The 24168-nt window shown below is 45.7% G+C and overlaps 1 protein-coding gene across 1 annotated transcript in view; it reads right to left on the bottom strand.

Moving 5' to 3' along the window:
* CALM2 (calmodulin 2) overlaps positions 1-810 on the bottom strand; it is a 28073-nt gene extending 27263 nt beyond the window's left edge. Inside the window, exon 1 of the mRNA XM_067703057.1 lies at positions 692-810. The gene's annotated coding sequence lies outside the window, so the exon portion shown is untranslated. The remainder of the gene's footprint in view (positions 1-691) is intronic.
* Between the last annotated feature and the right edge of the window lie 23358 nt (positions 811-24168).

Raw genomic sequence — 24168 nt, 5'->3', positions numbered from 1 at the left:
ATCATGATGACAAAGCCCTTTCCATTTCAAAATCACAGTTCATCAACATCATTGAATCAATGGCTGGAAATGAATGGAGAGGGTCTCATTTTGCTCTCTGCTTGGTGCCCAGCTTTGGGTAATGCATTCATATCACCAGCTACAAATCAGGTCAGGAGACTGCTCAGAAAATTCCCTAGGATGACAGGGTCCCTGCTCATCAGAGGCCCAAGCCGGGCTGAAGCTTCCCTGCTGCTGCTGGCTGTAGACCTACTTCTCACTGATCCACTGTCAGTCTCTGGAATGCCGGCTTCCCCCAGAAAATCCAAAATGCCTTCCTTTCTAGGAGCTCAAACACTGGCAGTCTTCCTTGGCATTGAGGCTGCGAAGGCCTCAAAACATTGATTCCTCCTAAGTCAGCCTTATTAAGGTATTTCTCTTAACTAGGATTTTCGGATAGAGGTTGCTATCTGAAATTAGACAAAGGAGACCTGGGGCTGCACAAGGCAGGTCTGAGACAGGCTCTCTAGAAGCCAGGCACCTTACTCAGTCCACTCTGCCTGGTTTGCAGTTGAGGGAAGGGAGGGATGATGATTCCTTGGGGGGGGGGGAATGTGGGAGGAAAGGTAATCAGTGCACGTGAACTGCTGAGAGCTGCCTAGAGCCAAGAAAGGAGCATTCTCCCCTTCCCAATCACAGGGCAAATATTTACCGAGCTGGACTCCGTGTGCGCGTAGCACTGCAGGCAGCTGGGGAAGGGCCTCGCAGGCCTCAGGTTAGGGCTTCGGAGGGCTCCTGTTTCACCTAGCTAGCCCGGCTGGGGAACGGAAATAAGGATCTCAGAGGCAGGAAGACCTGGTTTGAATGCTCTGGCACCATGTAACTGTGGTTGCCTTTGCTTGAATCACTGACTCTCTGAGCTTCCGTTTCCTCATTGCACAGCGAAAGCTAAGAGCGTCTTTGCTGCGGGGTGACTGTGAGACTGAGTCAGTGGCTGTCAGTTGCCTGGCACCGCAGAAACCTGTTTTCCATCATCCTGCCCTCACTGTCCCCACCCTTCCCGGACTCTGTATTGGACAGGACAGAGTTCTGCATCCAGCAATGTAGCCCTTTGTCACTTGCCTTCCTGGGGCTTATCTTATTTCCATGGCAAAGTTGCAAGGTCCTTGAGAGCAGGAGTTGCATCGTGCCCAGCTCTGCACGTCCCCCAGGACCAGCCCCAGCTTCACTGTGGGTTTCTGAATCACACGCAGACTGTCTGCTCAGAAACAGAGGAGAATGAAGCCATCCATCTCTCCCCCCTCTCTCTCTCTCCTCTGCTGCAGTCAGGCCTGCCGCCAGAAAAAGCCCAGTATCTCCCTTCATCGTTTCCCGCAGCCTCCACGAGCTTGAACAGTGGCGGAGGGGTTGAGACAAGGAGCCGCTTCAGACCATGGCTGCTACTCGAGAGCCCCCTCCAGCCTGCTGAGCTGCACCCCTCCTAGGTTCCCTGTGGAGTCCTATGGGAGATGAGGGAAGGGAGAGGCACCATGTATGGAGGGGTTCAGAGAGAGAGAGAGTTTCCTGCCCCTCCTCCGTCTGTGCCCTCCCCCACCATCAAATCAAGACGGTGTCCCCACATTCACAGCACCCTTCTTCCTTATGGGTAAAATCAGGGGAACGAACTCCCTTTCCTGAGCGCTAGCGGCCCAGGCCCTACGCGTGACGATTTACAGAGGTTAGTTTAGTTCATCCTCAGAACATGAGGAAACAGGGTAAATCTGACTGGCCCCATTTTACAAATGAGGAAACTGAGGCTAAGAGAGGCTAAGTGCCTCCCCCAAGTCACAGCCAGAAAGTGACTGAGCTGGGATTTGAGGGCCCCAGGCTGTCTGACCCCCTCAGCTACAGCAGACTGCCTGCTAGCAGGTGGCAGGAGGGAGCTGACTCATGGCTTCGGATTCGTCCAGTTCTCTTTTCTGCATTAGCGTTGTTACTTCAGCCTGATGAACAGATATTGCAGTATGCACCTCTCACTTTGCAAAACAGCTACACGAGGCTGCTTGCCTGCAAGCCCAAAGAGTCACGGCATTTCCAGCTAACAGCCTGACAGAGCGCTTGTGGGTAAGTTAAAAGAGACTGAGCGCTTAGAGATCATCTAAATCAGGGATCTTCAGCTGGAGATCAAGGGTGGACCTCAGGGGAACCTGTAAAGCCCTGAATTTGTGTATACAAACATTCTTCTAGGGCAAGGGTGCAGAACTTTCATCAGATTCTCAAAGAGGTTTTAAGCCCCAAAGGGTTAAGAACTGTGCACGGCCTGGCCAACCAGACCTCACATTCCCAGGCTCCTGTCTTTGATCCATGAGGCAGCACAACTTGTGATGGAGAAAACCCAGAGCTAAACACCAGAAGCAGAATCTGAGCTCTGAATCTTCTGGCAAACATTTTAAAGACTCATGAATTATTAAAATGGTTAATTAAGTCAACCTTCACCAGAGAATATTTGCTTTTCCCTCTCATCATCGAGCTCCCTGTGAAGTTCGAGTTCGCTGCATCTTAAGCACAAGGTCAGTTCCCTTTGTTCGTTCCTCGCTGGTCTAGGAAGAACGTGGAGTGGCCTGCTGCGCTGGACAGTCGCAGCCTGCTGTAAGCACCTCAGGGCACACAGCTGGGAGGCTCTGAACCCATTTTCTCTCCTTTGCCTGACACGATTCAGGGTTGGTGCAGCCAACCTCCCACCTTAACCCCACACCTTCCGTTCTGTCAGGCCTCTCACTCAGTGAGCCACCTCAGCCGTGCCTGTTCCCACATCTTCCCCTCTTACCAGGATGGTCCTGCCCTTGGAATGCTGTGAGTGAGCGGCCTTGAACCAAAATATGCAACAGTCATCGAGTCAGCATAAGTTCTGAGGTTGCGCTGGCTTCCCTACATTTTGTTTTGTTTTTTATAAATTTATTTATTTTTGGCCGCGTGGGATCTTCGTTGCTGCACGCGGGCTTTCTCTAGTTGTGGCGAGCAGGGGCTGCTCTTCGTTGTGGTACACGGGCTTCTCATTGCAGTGCCTTCTCTTGTTGTGGAGCACGGGCTCTAGGCGCGTGGGCTTCAGTAGTGGTGGTTCGTGGGCTCTAGAGAACAGGCTCAGTAGTTGTGGCGCACGGGCTTAGCTGCTCCGTGGCATGTGAGATCTTCCCGGTGGCTTCCCTACATTTTGGAACACATTGACCAGGTATCTTCCTTCTTCTCCTCCATACCTAAATCCTACTTTCAGGACCACTCTCTAATTCCACATGCTTGATGAAACCTTCTTGCTATTTCATCTATGTCAATTTCATCTATTTCCAACTAGATTAAAAATCCCTTGAGAGCAGGAACATATTTTCTTCTACTAATGTTTTTACTAACAGGTTTTATACCAAGCTAGATACTGTATAAAAACTCTATTCATCAAGAAGTTGGCTTCTTCCCATCTCCACAGTCTCTGAAGTTGACCACTTGCCAGCTAGGTCCATTGCAAAATGAAAATACAGGGCCCTGGCCAGGGGTGAGGAAATCAATCTCCCCCTTCCCATAGGCCCACTGCCCCAACCCACAGTCAACAGGTGATGCCCTGAGAGATTGCAGCCTCCATGCTGGCTGCACTCAGTACATAGATCAGAGGCTGCCCACTGCGGCATTGCCAGCCCAGGGCAGAGATTGCTGCCACCTCGCCCTGCCATGAGATGCCACGAGCACACACCCCACCTGGACCCTCCCCACACCTGGACCCAGACCCCTGCCAGGAACAGAAGGCAATAGTGGCACGCAGGCCTCCCCCAACCGATGCAACCTGGTCATCACTCCAGGTGGAGGGTGGCAGTGATCACAAGGCAGGGACGGGGAAGGGGAGGCCAGGTGAGGCTCAGGTTGCCAGGGGGTAGGGAGCAGATAGTCAAAAATCCATCCCAGGGAGGCAGGAAGACTAGGAAGACAGGACTGCAGGAGGGTAAAGGCTACCAGTCCCTGGGCACATGCTCCATTGTCCCATTCACTTACAGAAACAAAATCAAAGATAAAATTGCTAACAATTTCAAGACAGTGAACGGTGAGCCTTAACCACCAAGTGTGGGGTCCCTTTTGAGTGTGCAGCCCTGTGTAACTGCACTGGAGGCACACCTATGAAGCCAGCCTGCGGTTTCCTGAAATCTCTGCCATAACTCTACCTATAAAAATACAGAGGAACAATGGGTAATTCACTTAGGGATACAAAAAGTTACCCTAACAGCTATGGATACCCCCAGTTACTACCTCTCCTGTCGTGTATGGATAGGAGGATTCATGACTTGGAAATATATCTGTAGGGGGATGAGTAAAATTGGCCAATAAGGCACTCATTTAATATTTAGCAAACAGATACACAGCTTTGGTGGAAAATTCTGGGGTATTTTTAATAAAAAAAAAAAAAAGAAGTTGATTTAGCCATGACTTGCCTCCCCTTTCCCCACTGAAGTCATTCCCCTTCTTATCTTCCACAAAATTCAATAATTTTAATGATTATCAATCAGAACAGAAATGGTTAAAACAAATTTTACTCAATTCCTATTAGGCCTCAACAAGATTAATGCAGTGTCACTGGTTTTAAACCCAGTATTAACCACCGCAAGCTGTGCACTATTTTTCTCTCCCTCACATCTTTAATTCACGACTGTAGCTGAATCTTTACCCTAAGAAGATTTTTAAAAGGTTGATTGATCCAACTGGCATTGGCCTGGATTGGATCCCATGATGGATAACGCATTTTTTAAAGCAAATAGTCCCTTTTCTCAATAACTGAAGTCTTTTTTAATTTATTTCTTTATTATTTATTTGGCTGCGTTGGGTCTTTGTTGCGTGGGCTTTCTCTAGTTGTGGCGAGCAGGGGCTACTCTTTGTTGCAGTGTGCAGGCTTCTCGTTGCAGCACGCAGGCTTCTCATCACGATGGCTTCTCTCGTTGCAGAGCATGGGTTCTAGGGTGCGTGGGCTTCAGTAGTTGTGGTGCGCAGGCTCAGTAGTTGTGGCGCACGGGCTTAGTTGCTCTGTGGCATGTGGGATCTTCCCGGACCAGGGCTCGAACTCCTGTCCTCTGCATCGACAGGAGGATTCTTAACCACTGCACCACCAGGGAAGTCCCAATAACTGAAGTCTTGATAGAGTGAGGTTGCCATCAAGAACTGAATTTCTGAGCTGGGCTGGGACAGGGCCTGCTGCCTGTTTGCACCAATGACATCTGAATTTCTCTTTTTCCTTTCAAGCAACCTGAGATTTTGGCTGGCTGTGTGTGCCTCATCCAGCACCCAGCTGCTGGGTTAACATCTGTGAGCTGCTAATTAGCTGAGGAGTTTTGTAGCCCACAGAGTGAACTGTGATGCCCAATAATTGTAACAGAACAAGGTCTCAGAATGGAAATGAGCTGCTGGGATGCCGGACAGTTTTGCATAGTGGTGTCTGAAATCTGGGAAAAATTTCCTCTGTAGTTGCTAGTTCCTACTCATTTGCAAGTGTTTCCAGGGACAGAGAGGTTTTATTTATCTCTTGCTGTCTACTACATAGTTAGCATCCAGTAAGTGCTTATTGAATTGACACAGCCCAGCCCTCTCTCTTTTCTCCATTTCGCCTCCAAATTCTTCCCCTGGGAACTAGTATTAGTACCATTGGTCACATCCTTGCTGGAGATTTTCTCACTAAGAAAATCTTATCAATTGCTTCAAGGGTCAGGTGAAGAAGCACCGGCACTTTTTTTTTTTTTTTTTTTTTGCGGTACGCGGGCCTCTCACTGTTGTGGCCTCTCCCGTTGCGGAGCACAGGCTCCGGACACGCAGGCTCAGCGGTCATGGCTCACGGGCCCAGCTGCTCCGCGGCATGTGGGATCCTCCCGGACCGGGGCACGAACCCGTGTCCCCTGCATCGGCAGGCGGACTCTCAACCACTGCGCCACCAGGGAAGCCCGTACTGGCACTTTTAACACACTTTCCAGGCCAGTAAGAGTCTGCTGGATTTCTTCCTTTCTAGGTTTCCATACCACAGAGGTGATTCCTGATCCTAGGGGTCCCTGGAGAAATGGCAGGTGATCCCTTTCCTCACTGGCTCAGGAGATCACTACTAGGATCCACTGACCTTTTGTCTGTGGGTTGTTTCTCTAAGCTGAGGCAAAGAATCAAATTATAGACCCAAATCCCCATTAAGCCAATATTCATTTTCCCTGGGCTTTTACGGAAAGTAGTAATAAATCTTGCTTTGTAAGGCCTTTGCCTCCTTATTCAGTCCCTCAGCTAATAAGATCAAGACTATTCCTGGAATTAGATTAATTTGACTCCCCTCTTTCTAGAAGTTTCGGAGCTCTCACTGACCTTTCTTGCAGAAGCACAAGCTGTCTTGTTTTTTTTCTTCCCGGTGGCCTATGAATACCTTGTCATTTAAAGAGCAAAAGTAAAAAGGAGAAAGATAAAGGCAGGAAAACTGGGAGTCAGCTTCCACTAACTAGTTATATGGTCCCAAACTCTCTCAGAGCCTCAGTTTCCTTTATGTAAAATTCAGGACTCAGATGAAAAAGCTATCTTTAAAGGTTCCTTTTGACACTCAAAATCTAGATAGCTCAGAGGGTTGAAGCCTTCATAAATAGACTATAATTCTCTAGGCCTAAGGAAATTGTTTTCTTTGTAATGAGAACAATTTTTTTCTCTTCTTTTCTTTCTTTCTTTAAGTTCAGATGATTTCTTTCTAAACCACAGGATTCATTTTCTGAAATTGCTGTTTCTTCCTTCAAAAGCGTCAGTAGTCCTCAGACTTGTCAGCCAGCTCCATCGCTTTTATGTGAGGTCTGTGAAATAAGGGAGCGTTTTAGAGCAGAATGTGAATGAGCAGTGACAGGGCACAGGTGTGGCTGAAGAACCCCCAAGGAGGCCAAGTCAGCCCCCCTTCCATCATCTCCTAACATCCAGAACCCTGTCCAGAGTCTGAGTGAATAAAATGCTGTTTGTCAATGATGTCAATAATGATTCTTCCAGTGACTAATATGTGCATTAAAATATTGATCCCTCATATTTAGAACCCCAACAATCATGCTGGCCTTAGTTTTTATTTTTTTTAACATCTTTATTGGAGTACAATTGCTTTACAAAGGTGTGTTAGTTTCTGCTGTATAACAAAGTGAATCAGCTACATGTATACGTACATCCCCATATCTCCTCCCTCCTGCGTCTCCCTCCCACCCTCCCTATCCCACCCCTCTAGGTGGTCACAAAGCACCGAGCTGACCTCCCTGTGCTATGTTGGCCTTAGTTTTTACAATCAGAGCAAGCTGTCTTACTGAGATTTAAGGACAACATTTCCATGGAAGGAGATCATGTCAGAAGACTCCAGAGATTAAGAACATGGACTCTGCAGTGGTCAGGATAAGTTCAAGTTCTGATCCCACCATTTATTAGCTGTGTAAGTTTTAAATTCCCTAAGTTTCTACATCCTGATATGTAAAATGGAGACAATAAATAATACCTACTTCACAGGGTAGGACAAGAAGTAATTGAAAAAAATTGTGGAAAGAGCCTAGGAAAGTGTCTGGCACATAGTAAATGCTCAATAGATTCGGTTATTATTAATACTGCATTAATAATACATAAGTACAATGTCCCTTGTTTGCCCTAATCTAGAGAAGCAACTGTGGCCTTGGGCATCACATACCTTTCTGGACTTATCTTGGGTCCCTGAAGCAAAGATAAAGTGGGAGAAAATGCTTTTCTATTTCAATCATTGAAAGTAATGGTAAATTTCTTTAAAATACCTAAGATTATGGTTTAATGTAAAAATAGCTTTCTTCAAAGAGACAGAGAATAAAGAATTTAAGCAACTAAAAAAATTAAGAAGTGCTTAAAAGAGAAAGAATGATTTGGGCCCTCCATTGATGACATGGGTGTGTTTCAACTCTCACCCTTGGTTGGGGTCGATGCTCTAGTTCTAGCCAATTAGAGAGGTAGTGAACCAGAGAAGAAGGGAGAGAATAAGGACTCTCATGGGCTGTGGCACCATATGGCCTAAAATAGTCCAGAACTCAGTAACGCTTGTTTGACTGAAAGCATCTATTCTTCTGTCATCCACACTCCCTGGAAATCAGATGGTGTTATAAACCTGGAGCGCCAAGGCCGATGAAACACAGTGACTCGTCCTAAATGGGGATGATGCCCTGACGAAACAGCAGTCTTAGTTTTTACTTTAGAATACAGATTCATGTTTGAGACTATGTTCACATATTCCCTTGGGTCAGGGGTGGCCCAAAAAGTCCCAAAGAATTTGTGTTCAGGTTTGTATCTGCCCTAGCTCCTAATGAAAGCCAATATAGTATTGGCTATAACCACCAGAGGGTCCCTAATGGGATTTGCTTATATTACAGAATCAACAGTACATTCAGTCTGCCCCCAGTCAGAGAAGAATAGACAAACACAGAAGTGTGGAATTGCTTCACCAAGTCTGGCTCCAAATTGTGAAATGTCTCAGTCTGAGGTGTAGCTCAAGCAACCCTTGGAACAAGCTTGACAAGCTCGCTGGCTAGATCCAGAAGATGGAGATAACATAAGTGGAGAGGGAAATCGTGTCCACTCAGAAGTGAAGACAGTAGGTAGACAGACCCAGCCAGCCACTCAGGTATAGTGAGAGGCCATTTGAATTGGAAAAGAAAAAAAGGTATCATGCAAATCATAACTAAATCATTGCAGGGAAGACATAGCAGAACAGGAAAGTGTGTGCAGATAAGTGAAGCCTCCATTAATGCTTTCCCTGCACTTATCAGAAGGGGTTTCAATTAACCTGATGAAGACCAAGGCAATCACAGTAGGGAGAAGGAATGGATTTAGGATTAATCTCCTGTTGTTTCCTACACTAATTTATAAGGGAAATGCTTCTAATGAGAGCCTAGTTGGGAATTAACCCCAAGATGATTAGATTTTTTTAAAAAAGAAGAAGAACCTTAAAGACAGTGATTCCCAAACCTGGCTACACACTGGAATCATTTAGAGATCTTTATAAATTTCCAAAGCCCAAAACACACTGCAGCTCAGTGACATCATAATCTCTAGGGATGGGACACAGGCATTAGTTTTTTTTTGTTTTTTTTTTTTGGCATTAGTATTTTTTGAAGCTCCCCTTGAGTCTAAGGTGCAGACAAGTTTGGGAACCACTGTCTAACGGACCATGTATGTACACTGTGGAGACTTGTTAGGAAATGGCGTGTTAGGTTAAAGGAAAATTAAACACAGTCATTAAGAAATAGCAAGAAGTTAGCCTGCCTTAAAACAGAACAGGATGCATGTCTCTCATTTCCTTTATTTGTAATTTTAAAAGTGTGTGTCAGTGTCCAAGAGAAATGGATGAAGAAACAGAGCCACATTCAAAAAAGAAAAAAAGGGGTCCAACATGGCAGTGTAAGAGAGTCCTGAACTCACCTCCTCCCACAAACACACTGAATGTACAGTTACCCGTGGAACAACTTCCTCTGAATAAAAAAGCCTCAGAACTGACTGACTGACTCCTACGCAGCTGGCAGAGGAGAGGAGACCCACATTGAAGCTGGTGCCACTGCAGCAGGAAAAATGCCTGGAGTGTTTCACCGCTAAAGATGAGCAGGAATTGCCCTGGTCACTGTGGACCAGGAAAGGGAGCTGTGTGGATCCAACACAGTCACTATCTTGTCTAGATGTAATCTCTCCCGGTTCAACATCATCCAGCTCTTAGAAAGGGGAAAGTAACCTGTTTGGTCCATTTTAATCTTGTCAGAGGCATCACGTGGTTAAGAGCACAAACTCTGGAACTAGAATGATGGATATGATCTTGGGTAAGGAACATTCCATGCATTACAGACATTCTCTCCATCCCCAAACCACAAATGATGATAAGATGTCACAGAATCAACCGAAGTATAATGATCCCTGCAGAAGAAGCAAGGCAAGATTTTCGAATTGATAAATTCTCTCTCTTTCTGAGGTTCGAGCTGTAAAAACCATATAATCTTGGCACTTCTAAAAAACATGTTTTCTACTATGTGTAGAGGGCATGGCAGCAAATCAAGTCAAAGAAAGGCATGGAGATTACATCCTTAATTTCACTGTTTTCCCCATAACACATGATCCATGAGACACTGAATTTCAGCAAAAAATTATACCTAGAGGCAGAAACTGTTACCTGGTCAAATAAATTAAGATAAAGATGTCTTTTTTAGTGTGGATTCATCTTATCTTTGCTCCTTTTTACATATACTATCATTCCTCAGTGTATCACTCTTCTTCAAGATAAAGTAAAAAAAATCTATGCCTAACACACAGAAGAAGTGGCTAACAATCTTAAGACAAGTTGGGAAGCGGACAGTGAAGTTTCTTTTTTGTTGTTTTTGGGGTTTTTTTGAGTTTTTTAAATTTATTTAGTTGGTTGCACTGGGTCTTAGTTGTGGCAGACAGGCTACTTAGTTGTGGCTCGCGGGCTCCTTAGCTGTGGCAGGTGGCTCCTTAGTTGCAGCTCCCCAGCTCCTTAGTTGTAGCATGTGAACTCTTAGGTGCGGCATGCATGTGGGATCTAGTTCCCTGACCAGGGATCGAACCCCGGCCCCCTGCATTGGGGGTGTGGAGTCTTATCCACTGCACCACCAGGGAAGTCCTGACAGTGCAGTTTTTCAGAGTGCTAGTCTCACCTCCTGCGGTCGGCCAGTCGTGAGGACCAAAACATTTCCCTTCTTGTCAACGCTGGATATATTGAGAGTAGGTGAAGGATCGGTGGACGTTAAATGTGGCAATCTGGGAAGTGTTCAACCCCTCGGGACAGTATGTAAGGTGGGAGGTTCATGTCATCTTGAAGGCTTTTCTACCTAGTATTCCACCATTGCTCACAGGGAAGATGGTAGTGGGCCTTTCTCCCCATCTCCTAGATGGAAACAAAGTCTTAATCTGAGAGGGTAGGGTAATAGAGACTATCACCCTTAAGGTCCTGAGGAAGGGGAGGTGAAACACACACACACACACACACACACACACACACACACACACACACAAACACACACGCTTCTATTCCCAGGGAAGAGGCAGAAACATGTACAGAAGGAACTACGACAGGCAAGGCTGGAGCACTGAACAGGCCACACCATGATACCAGCAACACAGGGCCTTCCCAGGACTGAAGATTAACCAGGTCTTCAGGACACACTCTCCCCTTCTCCCCACCACTAGGCCACGGAGCGTCCAGAACAAGCAGCAGTGGGATGCTGCTAGCAGAGTTGGAAGAAAGACGCTTAAACTGAAGCACAGCATGAGGCCAAGAGCTAAAATTGAAATTCAAAAACACACGAATTAAAACCCTCTGGAAAACCAGCCTCTACCCTAAACATAAGACATCTCTCCATGATCTGAGGTCTGTGGTACGCTGAGGGTAACAATAGCAATAACAATTCTCCAAGGCAGCCTAACTCCTGAGGAAGAATGAATGAAAAACCAACACTAAAGGCCTAGCAGAAGAAAAGGCATAACACTTTCCAATCGTAAGATTGACTTTCCTCAGTCTCCACTTACTGACACCACCTGTCTAACCTACGACCAAAAAACTACAAGGCAGAGAGCCCCAGGCTTGCCATCCCTGTCATGCACGCATGGGGGGCCCGCTGCTCACCATGCCCAGAAGAGCCCAGCCCGACCCCTTTTCCTGCATTTTCATCCAGGATTTCACATTACATTTAGTTGTCATGTCTCCCTACAGAGCTGGAACTATGGTGAATTTTCAAAGGCATCAGGCCCATCCCAGCATGCCTTCAGAGACACCCCAGGCCGAAGGGGAGTCTGCAGAGTGCCCCTACCTCTCAGGGGCTCTCTAGATTTTTAATATAGTCATTATGCATCTTAAAAGAAAAGAAAAGGGGCTTCCCTGGTGGCGCAGTGGTTAAGAATCCACCTGCCAATGCAGGAGACACAGGTTCGAGCCCTGGTCCAGGAAGATCCCACATGCCACAGAGCAACTAAGCCCATGTGCTACAACTACTGAAGCCCGCGCATCTAAAGCCCGTGCTCCACAACAAGAAAAGCCACCACAACGAGAAACCCACGCACCGCAACGAAGAGTAGCCCCCACTCTCCGCAACTAAAGAAAAGCCCATGAGCAGCAACGAAGACCCAACGCAGCCAAAAATAAATAGACAAAATAAAATAAATTTATTAAAAAGAAAAGAAAAAACAACTAGAGTTAAATCCAAGTAATTATTAAACGAGGACCTCGAACTTGGTGTCTGAGAGTGGGATAGAAATCAAGGGAGTTCATTGCCATTTTAGATACAGCAGTTTATATATCTCTGCCTCATAGCATGTTCACATCCATGACCTAATTTTAGCTTGCATCTCTGTGAAGTAGGCAGAGAAAGTATTATTTTTCTCTCCCACTTCCACAGATGGGAAAACAGATCAAGAGCATTTCATGATTTACTCAGCATTACAGAGCAAAGCGAGTGCAGGATAGGACTGGAATTTGGTTTTGCAAAACTCCCTGCTGAGTGTCCTTTCCTCCATGCTGTGTTACCTTGCTGCCCTTGAAAAGCTCTATAAGAGTGGGAAAAGTTACAGTGACCACCAAATCAAGAAAACATGACATTGGGAGAGCTGAACGAAAGAGTTCTGCTATCAGGGGAAAAAAATCTAGAACAGATGCCAAAAGACACATCAAGGTGGTAGCAAAGTGCTGGACACCCTGCCCTTCAGGATGCTTCATGAATATTAGGTGAGGTTAACAGACTGGATTGCCTCCAAATTTACACTGGGTTGGTGGGCAAAGGTAATGTCAGTGAGAGCACAAGAAATGACAAAAAAGATGGAAGTAACCTTACAGATATTTTCTTTTGGCCTACAGTTTGAAGGCCCCTCTTCAGTCAGGTAGGTTGTGAGAGTGCCAATGAGCTGTTGCCGCCCTGGATTCTATTACTTGCAAGAAATAGAAATTCACCAGAGTTGGCTTAACCACAGTAGGATGGAAAGGTGATTTATTGGCCCTAAGGACAAGAATGTGTCAGGCCCAAGGAAAATCCAGAACTGAGAACTTGTAGGCTGTCAGAAACTCAGGGGATATGTGCTCTCCCCAGCTTTCATTTCTGTTTCTGAGTATTTGTGTTCTTTTTTTTTTTTCTGGGGAGTTCCCCCTGTTGTTCTGTCTACATGTGGGATCAAAGACAGACTGCCACAGCTCCTAAAGTTCATATTTCAGCCATATGAACCCAGGCTCTCTCCTCTCATCCCTCTCTCTCAAACAAAGCCCCCATGGAAGGAACTCTTTTGGCCCAAACTGGCTCAGGAATCCCTGATCCAATCAACTATGACCAGGAGTCAGGGTCCCATTAGGCATAAACAGCTGTTGGGAGCCACTCTCTACAGATGACAATAAAGCATTTATAGATAGGAATCATTTAACCTTAGCATGTACTTTGATATATATCTACCATACATGCCCACCAGCATGGCTACGCTAAAAAAAAAAAGGAAAATGTAAAATGTTAGCAAGAATGTGGAGAAATTGGAACCCTCATGTAATGTAAATGGTATATGAATATACATGTAAAATGGTGCAGTTGCTATGGAAAACAGTTTGGTGGTTCCTGAATAGATTAAACACAGAATCATCAAATGACTCAACAATTCAACTCCTGGGTATACCTCCCAAAGAACTGAAAACAGGTGTTGAAACAAAAACATTCACAGATCTTTGTAGCAGCACAAGTCACAGCAGCCAAAAGGTAGAAACAACCCAAATGTCCATTAGCTGATGAGTAGCTAAACAATGTGGTATAGCTATTTGGCCATATAATGGGATACTATTTGCCCATAAGAAAAGAAATGAAGTAATACATGTTACACCAGGGATGAACCTGAAAGACATTATGCTAAGTGAAAAAAAAAAAAACAGATATAAAAGACCACATATCGTATGATTACATTTATATGAAATATCCAGACCAGGCAAATCCACAGAGACAAGCAGATCCCTGATTGCCAGGGCCTGGGGGAGATAGGAATGAAGAATGACTGCTTGACAGGTATAGGGTCTCCTTTCTGGGGTGATAAAAATGTTGTGAAACTAGAAAGTGGGCATGGTTGCACAACATGGTGAAGGTACTAAATGTCACTGAGTTGTACACTTTAAAATTTCATGTTATATGTATTTTACTGCAATTAAAGTACATTAGATATATAGGGACTTCCCTGGTGGTCCAGTGATAAAGAATCCGCCTTACAATGCAGGGGACTCGGGTTCGATCCCTGGTCAGGGAACTAAGATCCCACATGCCACAGGGCAACTAAGCCCGAGTGCCACAATTACTGAGCTCGTGCGCCTCAACTAGAGAGCCCGCGTGCCGCAGACTACAGACAGCGCACACACCGTGGAGCCTGTGTGACACAACTAGAGAAGAGAAAACCCACCCGCCACAACTAGAGAGAAGCCCACGTGCCACAACGAAGGATCCTGCATGCCTCAATGAAGATCCTGAGTGCCACAATTAAGACCCGACACAGCCAAAAATAAATAAATAAACAAATCTTTTTCAAAAAAAGTATATTAGATATATAAAATCACCTAATAATGCTCCAAAAAGACTGATCACATCTACTACCCTGGAGTAGCCTAGTTGAGAATAATAACTAATACATTAACTCATTCACTCACATTCAGCAAACATGAATGAATTGAGCATGTATTATGTGTATCCGGCTGTGCCAGGCATATGGGAGCTAAGAGGCTCAGTCCCCAGCATCAAGGGGCTGACAGATTAGTGGAGCAGACACAGATAGATAGATAACTTCAATATAATCTGATAAGTGCTAAGACTAAGACATGCTCATGGTGTTTTGGGAATTCAGATGAGGCATGAACATGATAGACTGAGTTAGGGATGAGGCAATACCTGAGCTGATCCCTAAGAGATAAACAGGACCTGTCCTGGTGAGGTGGCAAGGAGGGAGAAGGGCATTCCGGACAGAGGAAAGAAATGCACTAAGGCCCACGACAAGACAGAAGGTCACCAGCAGAAGAGGGGGCGAGCCAGGAGCAAGAGAGCACCAGGGGGAGAAGCAGAGTGTAAGAAGGTTGGAATGTGAGGGGGTGGGAAGCAGGAGAACCACGTGTTCACAGAGGGTGACAGTGGAGAGAAGGGAGAGAAGCCAGAAGAGAAAGGGGTCAATGATATCATGAGTTCAGCAAAGTCAAGTAGACAGGCTGAAAGTGACCATGGACCTGACAACGTGTCCTTTGCACACTTTCGGTCGTGGCAGGCTACGGTTTCACCAGGTATACCTTGAAGTTTGGCTGGGAAGGAAGTCTCAGTGTGATGGAAAGGGAACGTATTTATGTACTCAGGGGAAAGACAAGATGAGCCAGAGAAAAAGAAGGTAGAGGAGAGAGAACCGATGACGCCAAGGAGGGGCCACAGCTGTGGAGCTCTCAGGAGGGGTTAACTTTGGCCAAGTCAGGGAGTCCCACAGGCTCTCAGGTGAGGAGAGGCAGGAAGGATGGAAGAGGGCAGAAGGGGGGATACATCAGGGTGAGGGAATTCCTACCTGATGGCTTCTATTTTCTCACCAAAACTCAAGGAGGGGGAAATGCTTAGAAGAATCACTGTGGGGAAGGACAAGTCTGCTGACAGGGACTCTGAAAGGGTTTCCAGGCTGCTCAGCACCACGGAGGCTGGTAGATGACGGCTCTGTAGTAGCGCCAATCTGCGTGGGCTGTGATTTCTCCAGCAGAGCTCAGGAGCCCAGATGTCAGAGAGAAGAAAGGGCCGACCTGAGCAGGCTTGGGTACAGCCAGACAGGAGCAGCAGCAGGACCTGCAGAGGGCAGGGAGGGTTGAGGCCAAGGAGGGTGATGACGTGGCTCCTGAAGCTTAGGCTAAATAGGGACGGAAATGAAGAAGAGGATGGGAGGGTTCTGAGGCGAGGACAGAACATGGCAAGGGAAAGAGACTGCAGGTTTTGAGGAAGTTGAAAACCCAGCATACTGGGAGGTAGGAGTGGGTGGGCTGCAAGGTGGGAGGCTCTGATGGGAGTGGGCTGGAGAACAATTCGAGGCAATATGTAATCAAGTGCTAAACAGGATGATATGAAATGTAAGTGGGCATAAGTGCTGGGGAGGAGGGGGTGTGTTCCAAACCGAGTGCTCCGAGCGATGGAGGAGAAATCCAGTGCAATTTGCTGCGTTAACATTACAGCTGGCGCGGCACCCCCAGTGGGGAATTCAAGGTGACAATGTAGCAAATGGAATCTTGAAGCCTAGAAAGCACTGGGTGGATCAAACCTTTCTGAGGACACAGTTTCTTTAGTCTCAAAAGAGGTGGAAAATGAACAGTAGGAGAGACAATTAAGATACTCTTAATCCTGCCTATGAAATGCTGCTGTAAATTTCAGGAAATCCTGAAATTTACTTGGCCTGTTTCATTCGCTTCCTGCTTCAAGCCGCCTTTAATACAATGTCCACACTCCCCCTCCTCAGCTAGTCTGGAAATTTCAAGAAGCCTAATACATGCTGTACATTTCTATAAGATAAGGCCATGAATTAATGTGCAGGGGGGGCGGTTTGGGAGGGGGGACGAGAAAAATCACCGAGGTGGTCTTTGATGAAGACAAGGTTTACAGCATTTGCTCTAGTCCATAGGAGCCTGGAGCCAGAGAGGTTAAGCCGTGGCCTGAAGTAGCACAGCCAGTGAGCAGCAGAGCCCAGACCAGGCCAGCACTCTTTCCTCAAATCACCTCAGAGGGAGCCAGCTGATTCCCTTCCCTGCCCACTTCCTGGTCAGGCAAAACCAGAGCCTCTATTTCATTCACCTCTTAAAGTCTATGCTGGAATTGAGTGTAGTAACCGTGGTTTTTTTGCCCCGTACCTATTTTCTTTCTTTTTTTTTTTTTTTTTTGCAGTACGCGGGCCTCTCACTGCCGTGGCCTCTCCCGTTGCGGAGCACAGGCTCCAGACGCACAGGCCCAGCGGCCATGGCTCACGGGCCCAGCCGCTCCGTGGCACGTGGGATCCTCCCGGACCGGGGCACGAACCCGCATCCCCTGCATCGGCAGGCGGACTCTCAACCACTGCGCCACCAGGGAAGCCCTCCCCTTCTTTCTTTTGATCTCAGCCCCTAATTTGACTCATGTGAAGTACCTTTCCCTACCCACTCCCCACCCATCCATACATCTGGTGGCTCTGCCCAGGGTAGTTCTTACTAGCTCTCCCGCTGAAATTTGAATCCTGAATTGGGACTGCTAGAGCTATTCGTCCGTGAACGGGGCCTTACCTGAAGGATAACTACCGGTACTAAGATCCCAGACTCATCCTTTCAGAACCCATTTCTAAAGCTTTTCCTTCTGGTCTGCATATTCTTCCAGAAAAATCCTCATTTGTAACTTCATGTAAGTGGGATTTGATGTTTGCTGAAGACCCCGCAGATCCAATATTTGTCATTAAATGAAAACACAGTTTAGACCAAGTTAGGACCAGGTAATGCCACACAGTCCATCTGTCAGCAAACCCTACCAGCACTACCTTCAAAGCACATCTGGGGCCTTCCCTGGTGGTCCAGTGGTTAAGACTCCGTGCTCCCAATGCAGGGGGCCTGGGTTCAATCCCTGATCAGGAAACTAGATCCTGCATGCCGCAACGAAGATCCCGCACGTGGCAACAAAGATCCCGCGTGCTGCAACTAAGACCTGGCACAGCCAGATGAATAAATAAATATTAAAAAAAAAATTTTAAGCACGTCCATAACTGGAACAATGCTTTTCACCAACCGGATGCCGCCACTCTGGTCCAGCCATCAAGGTCTTTGGCCCAGACTATTGCAGCTGCCTCCCCACTGGAGGCACTGCTTCCACTTGCGACCCTGAAGTCTATTCTCCACACAGCAGCCGGGGGATGCTGTGATAGTGTAGGTTGGACCATGTCACTCCTCTGCTCATGTCCTCGCAGTGGCTCCCATACCACCACTCAGAGTAAATCCAAAGCCCTAACTATGACCTTCACAGCACACATGGTCTGGCCCCATCCCTAACCCACCTCCCCTTCTCCTCCCCCGTCTGACGCCTCTGCCCCAGTCACACAGACATCTTCACTGTTGCTCCAACACCCAAGGCACGCTCCCACTTCAGGGCCTCTCCCTGTGCCATCTCCCCCACTAGAAAGTAAGCACCGGGGGCTTCCCTGGTGGCACAGTGGTTGAGAATCCGCCTGCCGATGCAGGGGGACACGGGTTCGTGCCCTGGTCCAGGAAGATCCCACATGCCGCGGAGCGGCTGGGCCCGTGAGCCATGGCCACTGAGCCTGCGCGTCCGGAGCCTGTGCTCCGCAACGGGAGAGGCCGCAACAGTGAGAGGCCCGCATACCGCAAAAAAAAAAAAAAAAAAGAAAGTAAGCACCGGGACTTTCCTGGTGGCACAGTGGTTAAGAATCCACCTGCCAATGCAGGGGACTTGGGTTCAATCCCTGGTCCGGGAAGATCCCACATGCCGCAGAGTAACTAAGCCCGTGCGCCACAACTACTGAAGCCCGCGCACCTAGAGCCCAAGCACCACAACAAGAGAAGCCTACGCACTGCCAAGCCCGTGCACCTAGAGCCCATGCTCCGCAACAAGAGAAGCCACCGCAATGAGAAGCACGCACACCACAATGAAGAGTAGCCCCTGCTCACCGCAACTAGAGAAAGCCCATGCGCATCAACGAAGACCCAACACAGCCAAAAAAATAAATAAAAGAAAGAAGGGAGGAAGAAAGGAAGGAGGGAAGGGGAGAAAGAAAGAAAGAAAGAGAGGAAGGAAGGAAGGAAGGAAGGAAGAAAGGAAGGAAAGAAAGAGAAAGAAAGAAAGCTCCAATGAGGGCAGGGATTTTTGTGTTTTATTCATTGCTGTATCCTCAGCACCTGGCAAAGTGTATGACACAAAATAGGTGCTCCATTAGGATCTGATGAATGAATGAGTGATCAAATATGAACTGGGCAGCCTGGTGCTTCATCCTTCTTTATCTTCATGGCTACCCCCAACGGGCAGATCTTCTGACAAACAGTGGAACTTTGGGTGGGTGATTTTAACACTGGAGGAGTCTGCCTTGTGTTACTTTTTGACTGCAGCTATAAGAACCAGAATCACTTTTTTTAAAGACTATTTTTTAGAGCAGTTTTAGTTTCAAAGCAAAATTGAGAGGCTATGTCTCGACTAGGAGGACATATCTCATATATTTCCTACCCCAACACGTGCATAGCCTCCCCCGTCATCAGCACCCTCCACCACAGTGGTGCATTTGTCACAGTTGATGGATGTACACTGATACATCATTATCACCCAAAGTCCATAGCTTTAGAGTTCATTCTTGGTGGTGTACATTCTACGTGTTTGGACAAATGTACAATGACATGTATCTACCATGTATCATACAGAGTTAGTTTCATTGCCCTAAAAATTCACTGTGTTCCACCTGTTCATCCCTCCCTCCCTAATCCCTGGCAACCATTGATCTTTTTACTGTCTCCATAGTTTTGCCTTTTCCAGAATGCCATATAGTTGGAATCATAGAGTATGTGGCCTTTTCAGATGGGCTTCTTTCACTTAGTAATATGCATTTAAGGTTCCTCCATATCTCTTCATGGCCTGGTAGCCCATTTCTATTTAGCATCATACACTGTATGATGTACTAGTTTATCCGTTCACCTACTGAAGGACATCTTGATTGCTTCCAAGTTTGGGCAATTATGAATAAAGTTGATGTAAACATCACGTACAGGTTTTTGTGTAAACATAAGCTTTCAACTCCTTTGAGTAAATAGCAAGGAGTGCAATTGCCCGACCATATGGTAACAGCATGTTTAGTTTTGTAAGAAATTGTCAAACTGTCTTCCAAAGTGGCGGTACCATTTTACATTCCCATCAGCAATGAATGAGAGTTCCTGTTGCCTCATATCCTCACCAGCATTTGGTGTTAACAGTGTTTTGGATTTTGGCCGTTTAGTAGATATGTACACAATCACTTTTTATATTTGTTTCTAGAGGTGAAACTCAAAGCCTACTGAAATATATACAAAAAATAATTTTAAAATCAAAGAGAAGAAAACAAACCTAAATAAAAGTGCATAAACATATAAATACGTCTTTCTAAACTGAAAAAGCCCAAAGGTATGGACTTTGTGGGACCTGGCTTCTTAGGAGAGCAGAGCTGGTAGGGAGAAGTTTATATATATGTGTAAAATATATAAACATGACCTTTGGAGATTGTTACATAAATTCCCCAGACCCCTTTCTCGGAAATGTTTCACTTTGCTTAAATACTGCCTTGCACTGGAGAAATCTACAAGCTTTCTAATTGCCCTTGAAGATGTCTGCTTCCTGGAAGCACATTATTAAGTTATAAAAACAGACAACTAGGATATTTTCATCCTATCCCGTGGCAAGCACCTGAGAGACAGCTGCCCCAGCTGCAAACCCACTGGAACACCTTCAGGTCTCTACTATTGGATAATTCTGACAGTTTTCAGGGTCCCTTAGCTTTAAAAAGTGACAATGTCCATTCTTAGCTTGTCCAACTTGTGGTCCACTCTGACCCCAGGTTAGTAGCTGTGCTTGGCCAGTACTTGCCAGACTTGCCCACATAGTTTAACATGGTCTCCAAGAGTGGTGTCAGCATTTGTCTCAAATCAAACCCACAAGGCTTCAATGTACCATTTTCTTACATGGCCAACACTAGTTTGATTTCTATTACTTACCACAAAACAAGTTTTTGCATGTAGAGTCAAAGCAGTAATTATGAACGAAAAGAAGTATTATCAATTCTATTAAATATGACTGCATACAATACGATAACATACAGTTTTAATATATTTATACACTGGAGTCCCCAAGGTGGATGGACGTGAGTCTGGACTGAAATGGCCAGAGACCTCTCTGAGATAGGTTTTGCTCTGGCCCAAGCAACACCCCCAGAGGTTCCCCTAGACTCAGGGACTGCTTTCTCCCTCATCCCAGGTGCTTCTCAAAAACAAAGATGCAAAAACAGAATTCTCTGGAGCTCTTTATGACATTCCCTTTCATTTCCATTCAACCAGGCTTTTTTTTAAAAAGTACAGGAAGTTCCCTATTGGCCCATGAAAACTCACTTTGAAACTCCTTAACTCTATTGCGGGTGGGTGATTCAGGCAGGGCCCGCAACACTGTATCTTCAGTGTGGATTGTATTTACCCATGCCCCCCTCTTCATCCTTCCCCCATCAAAACCTACTCTCAGGAAAGGTTCTGCAATGTATCAGTCATTTACACTTTGGGATTAATTTCAATGGCAGTGTTTTCTCTTTTCCAGAGATGATTATGTTTTCAGCCACATTTCTCAGATTAAGCATCAACAGTCTGGGGAGGAGGGAAGCGAGAGGAGCAAGAGGCCTTCCTTGTACCTCTGAAATAATACAATAGCAGCAAATACTGAAATAGAGTTTATACATACCAGGCACTTTGCAAATATTATACCATTTAAGTAATGGGCTCTGATTACATGATTTAATATATGTAAAGTGTTTAGCACAGTACCTGGTGCACATAATAAATAATCAATTAAAAGTGGCTATTATTAAAAAAAATAATCCTCATAACAACTCAATGAGTTGTATATTACTCCATTTAACAGGTGAAGAAACAAAGGTAAATGACTTTCCAAACACACTCAGATGATAGATATGGGGCTAGGATTTAAATCCAGATTTATCTGACTCCAAAGATGTGCTCTTCTTATAACACCATTTGGATTTCAAATAACAAAAGCCTCAGTTGAATCTGCCTCCCAGTGAGTCTGGTCGGAAATTTAGGCACACAGGGAAGTGTCATAAAATGCTTTTTCTTCAACTTCCCTGTTGGCAATAGTTAAGAATCCGCCTGCCAATGCAGGGGACATGGGTTCGAGCCCTGGTCCAGGAAGATCCCACATGCTGCGGAGCAACTAAGCCCATGTGCCACAGCTACTGAGCCTGCACTCTAGAGCCCGCAAGCCACAATCACTGAGCCCACATGCCACAACTACTGAAGCCAATGCACCCTAGAGCCCGGCCTCCTCAACAAGAAAAGCCACTGCAATGGGAAGCCTGCACACTGCAACAAAGAGTAGCCCCCGCTCGCCACAACTAGAGAAAGCCCACACAGCAACGAAGACCCAAAGCAGCCAAAAATAAATAAATATTTTTTTAAAAATGTTTAATGCTTTTTTCATATTTTAATTTTGTTTATTTTTATTGCAGTATAGTTGGTTTACAATATCATATAAGTTTCAGGTGTACAACATAGTATTCACAATTTTTAAAGATTATAATCCATTTATAGTTATTATAAAATATTGGCTATATTCCCTGTGCTGTGCAATATATTCTTGTAGCTTATTTATATTATACATAGTAGTTTGTACCTCTTAATCCCCTACCCCTATCTTTCCCCTCTCTTTTTCCCTCTCCCCACTGGTAACCACTAGTTTTTTCTCTATATCTGTGAGTATGCTTCTTTTTTGTTGTCACCAGTTTTATTTTTTAGATTCCACATGTGATATTATATAGTATTTGTCTTTCTCTGTCTGACTAAGCACAATACCCTCCAAGTCTATCCATGTTGTTGCAAATGGCAAATTTTCATTCTTTTTAATAGCTAAGTAGTATTCCATTGTGTATATACACCACATCTTCCTTATCCATTCATCTGTTGATGGACACTTAGGTTGCTTCCATATCCTGGCACTTGTAAATAATGCTGCTATGAGCATTGGGATGCATATATCTTTTGAATTAATGTTTGCATTTTCTTTGGATCTGTACCTAGGACTGGAATTTCTGGATCATACAGTACTATTTTTAGTTTTTTGAGGAACCACCATACTGTTTTCCACTGTAGCTGTACCAATTTACATTCCCACCAGCTGTGTACAAGAGTTCCCTTTAATCCATATCTTCCCCAGCATTTGTTATTTGTGATTTTTTTTTTAATAAATTTATTTATTTATTTATTATTTTTGGCTGCGTTGGGTCTTCGTTGCTGCATGCGGGCTTTCTCTAGCGAAGACCGGGGGCTACTCTTCCTTGTGGTGCGTGGGCTTCTCATTGCGCTGGCTTCTCTTGTTGCGGAGCATGGGCTCCAGGCACACGGGCTTAGTTGCTCCGCGGCATGCGAGATCTTCCCCAACCAGGGCTCGAACCCGTGTCCCTTGCATTGGAGGCGGATTCTTAACTGCTGCACCACCAGGGAAGTCCTATTTGTGGTCTTTTTGATGATGGTCATTCTGATAGGTGTGAAGTGATATCTCATTGTGGTTTTGATTTGCATTTTTCTGGTGATTACTGATGCTGAGCATCTTTTCATGTGCCTGTTGGCCATCAGTATGTCTTCTTTGGGGAAATGTCTATTCAGGTCTTCTACCCATTTTTTAATCAGACTGGTTTTTTTGATAGTGAGTTGTATGAGCTGTTTATATATTTTGGATATTAACCGTTCAGTGGTCATATCATTTGTAAAATGCTTCATTTTTTATAAGACTTTACTTACCATGAAAAACTTTTCTATCAGTTTTCTCACCCTCACCACTTCCCAGAACAGGGGAGGTTATTTCCCCCCGACCCCTGGTACTCACAGCACTTATTGTTGGGGAAGTGACAGCCTGAGAAAAGACGAAAGTCCCTAACATCCTGGCATGTCAGAGTCAAGCGCCAGCATAAGCCTCTTTGATTTACTTCTGTTCCCAAGCAAGCCGGGAAAGAGACAAGTGTTGTTCTAATTTCTCTGAGACGAGACCCAGGGCCAAGTGGCAAGTGAGTATACGGTGATGCTAACCCATGCCTCCTTCCTTCCTTCTGCTTCCCCAGTCACATCCACGTACTCTGTCCATTTGACAAGGCCCACGAGCGAAGCAGGCTGTGTGCATCTCCACTTCCTGCCAGGGGTGGTGGGGACTTGAGTTAGGACTTGGTGTTAACGGGATCATCCCTGAATGAACCAGTAGGACAACACTAACATAAAACTCTGTTTCAGGTCTGACCACCTCCCAGGCTAGAGCTATTGGCTCACAAAGGCAAGAGCCTAAGGGCAGCTAGTGGCTGAAGAAACAACTCAGAGACCAGGGCCCACGCAAGACATGTTCATTCATGGTGTCTTCCCTTCCAGCCTCTTGGATATGGAGGGATATTTATAGTAGGATATATATGGCC

Source organism: Pseudorca crassidens, chromosome 14 (genome assembly GCF_039906515.1).
Source record: "Pseudorca crassidens isolate mPseCra1 chromosome 14, mPseCra1.hap1, whole genome shotgun sequence".
NCBI lineage: Eukaryota > Metazoa > Chordata > Mammalia > Artiodactyla > Delphinidae > Pseudorca > Pseudorca crassidens.
This window is presented reverse-complemented; position numbering and strand designations above follow the sequence as displayed.